This window comes from Colobus angolensis, unplaced genomic scaffold (genome assembly GCF_000951035.1).
Source record: "Colobus angolensis palliatus isolate OR3802 unplaced genomic scaffold, Cang.pa_1.0 Scaffold31, whole genome shotgun sequence".
NCBI classification, from domain to species: Eukaryota; Metazoa; Chordata; class Mammalia; order Primates; family Cercopithecidae; genus Colobus; species Colobus angolensis.
In genome coordinates, this window is record NW_012116377.1 from 4,987,059 (window position 1) to 4,990,715 (window position 3,657).

A 3,657-nucleotide genomic window follows, 5' to 3' on the forward strand; every position below is an offset into this window, starting at 1 on the left:
TCTCAAAAAAATAAAAATAATAAAAAATAAAATAAAATAAAATAAAATTTTTATTTTTAGTAGAGACAGGGTCTCTCTATGTTGCCCAGGCTGGGTATTTCTTAATTTCTTTTTTTTGTTTTGTTTTGTTTCAACAAATAGGGCTCCATGAATGTCTTTGGCCACATCTCTTTCTTGCTCATGTGTGAGGACTTCTCATATGCCTGGAAGAGGAATGGCTGGGCCGTGTGGCATTCCAATCTTCAGATTTGCCAGAAACAGCCAAATTATTCTGCAAAATTGTTGGAACAATTTACATTCCTGGTAATAGGGCAAGGGAATTCTTGCTTCTTTATGTTTTAGCCAGCAGCTGGAATTTTCCCCCAGCTTTTCTTCCTCGAAAACTTCTTTTTTCCGTCTTTACTTTGTAGTCAAAAGTTTTCATTTTGCATTTTAATCTCATTTTCCTATATAGGATATATGTAGATGTCAACCATTGTTAATAGCTTCTTTTGTTTTTCATCCAGAGAAATTCTGTAAATATGTAAGCAAATGTATATATTTTCTCTCCTTACCCCAGTTCTTAATCAAGTGGCAACACATCAGTGTACTGTACCTTTATTTTCACACAAATTCTATCTTGGGATTATGCCGTATCAGTATGCAAAGAGCTACTCTTTCCTTTTTCTTGTCCTTTCTTTCTCTCTCTCTCTCTTTTTCTTTTTTTTTTTGGCAGTGGCACAACATTTCACCTGTAGACAAACATCTTTTGTTTCCAAACTTTTGCCATAATCTATGAGGCTCTGGTGAATTTCCTTATACATTTTACAGATATAAATCATATCTATCAGATAAAGTGCTATGAGTGGAATTCTCAGCTCAAAGGGTAAATGTATTTGTAAGTTTGACAGTGTCCTGTTGACCACCTCAACCAGAGAGTGCATCAGTGGACGCTTGCCCCAGGCTGTCTCCCCCATGCCCTTAGGAACATAATGCATTATCCCGTGTTTTGACATTTGCTAATACCAACAGGTATAAAATGGTATCTCAAAGTGTTTTTATTTTTAAAACAGCCTTATTGTGATATAACTGACATACTATAAAGTTCATTTGTTTTAAATGTACACTTCAATAAGTTTTAGTAAATTTATAGAGTTATAAACCATCACCACAATCTAATTTTAGAATACTTCCTTCACCCCAAGTATCTTGACATGGGTTAAATTTTCATTTCTCTGAGTGAGGGTATGTTTTCTTTCATTTAAGAGAGCCATTTCTATTTCCTTTCCATTGAATTTTCTGTTCATATGCTTTGCTCATTTTTTTTCTATTTTATTTTTTATTGATTTGTAGGTACTCTTTATATACTATGCTTCCAGATTAGTGTAAGTGCCTCTCCTCCAAAATTCACCTTGTGGTTCCAATTCTCACAGGCTGGAATTCATAGAACCTGTTCATGGGGCTGCTCCTTTACCACACGGTGAGCTGCCTGCACACAGTGACCATATTTGATTTTATTCCATGTCCTCCGCTGCCTAGCACAGGGCCTGGCCAGCATAGATCTCTGCAAGTAAGCCTGGACTCAGCAGCAGTCCATCTATGTTCTTTCTTCCCTCAGCATTCTTCTCATAATTTGTGGAGAGTTTTCAATCAGTATGGTGAGTCATATCTGATTCCTCCACTGGACTGACTGCTCCCTGAGGGAAGGCACCATGGCTGTTTTGTTTGCTGCTATATATCTGGGGTCCATGACAGTGTGGCCTAGCACGTTATTTAAAAGTGCTGATGAGATGAATTTATTAACTAAGTAATTACTCAGTGGTTTACAGTACCTGGAAGGAGAAAGATATTGGAAGGCTACAGAGATGGAAAGCCAAAACCAGCAGAGCCACAGCACCTGGTATTTCCATGAGGGGCACATCCCTTACCCGAGGACCTGAAGCGGTTGGGAGGGAACCCTGGTGCACAAGTCCACAGGCGGTAATACTGCAGGACTCCGCCATTATATTGTCATTCAGGAATACAGTCCCAGGGTAGCTCATCTTACAACTTTTCAAGAGAAGCTCGAAATGACGCTCTTTATGTGAAATCTCTCACTTCAAAATGTTGGCATTGATTAGTCACTGCACAGGCCCCTGAGACTTGGGCTGCCAATTTGCAAAGCCTGGGTTTACAAAACAGAACTCTTTTTAAATGCATGCTCACACATAATTCTGCCAGTAATCCTTGGGGGAGGTGGACAGAGGAAGACCCTGAGGCTCAGAGTAGAAAAATGACTTGCATACAGCCACCCAGCTGGTAGGGGTATGTGTGTGCGGAGGAGATGGAGGCAGTCCTGACACCCTGGCCTGAGCTGTCACACAGCTCCTCTTCCAGGAGGGAATTAGGGCATTTCTGAGGGAAGTGAAGCTAATTCTCAGAGCTCCTGGCCAAGGAGTTTGTCACAAGCCTGCCTGGGCAGGTGAAGCTTGGCCTGACACCTCTGAGTCCCTTCCATGGCAGAGATGGGCAGGTTGAGCTCCCACCTGGAAGCCCAGTTGGGCTGCGGCCTTCTCTCTGCTCTCTATACCTCGCTGTCTGTCCGTGCCCCACACACAGCAATTAATCATCACTGTCTCACGACAACTCTGGTATAATTATCTTGTATTATGAGTGAAGTCTCGCCAGCAGGCCAGCCCTCCCTAGAGAGGCCACCGCTCCCTGAGAGCTGGGTGAGAAGTGTTCTCCGCCCCCATGGGCACGGCGGGTGCAAGGATGTGGAGGGGCCTCAGTGGTTCTCTCCCTCCATCCCAGACCTCTCTGGGATGGGGGCAGGTCGGTGGGGCTGGAGTGGCTGCTGAATGACTTACAAAAGTCATAGGTGGAAGGAGGAGTTACTGTAGTGATAAAGAGAAATGACAATGAAGAAGGCAGGTGGCTGGGCCCGTCCAGCCCCCTCTAGTCCTCATTCCCTCATTCCCAGAGTTGCGACTGATGCCAACCAATTGTCAGATACGATTCCAGTTGCTGAGCTGTAGCCACAAACAAAAGAGATCCTGCCCCCTCCCTCCCAAGGATCCTGGCATTCTAGAGGGAGAGTCAGACAACACACACAGGGGTGAGACTATTTCAGAATGTGTTAAGCACTATAAAAGAAATGCATAGACAGAGAAGAGTGGGGGACAGGGGAGCAACTTGGCTTTTGGAGAGTGACACTTGAATGGAGGCGGAATGCATTCGGGGTGGAGGGGACAGTAGACTGAAAGGCCCTGGGGTGGGAACTGTGGAACAGGAAGAGAGACACTGTGGCTGCAGTAAGGAAGAAGGAAATCAGGTCTGAGAGGTCAGTAAGGGCGACTACATAGGTTCTAAGAGTTTGGCTTTTATTCTAAATTCAGTGGGATGCATTCTCAGAATGCTGCCAACTAAACTGTAGCCTTTGGCAGTTTGCCCCCGTCTATAATTTCCTGCCTGCCCATCCATCCATCCATCCATTCATCCCTTCCTCCCTCCCTCCATCCATTCTTTCAACAAACACTTATGGAGCACCTACTGTGTGTTAGTCTGGCCCTGAGGAACAGTAGTGACAAAGCAAAGCCTCTGCTCCCAGAGCCCGCCTTCTGGAGGTAGACCCTCACCCCACCTCTTCCGCACGGGAACGGGCTCCGCGGACCCCACCCGAGACCCTGCTGCCGCCAG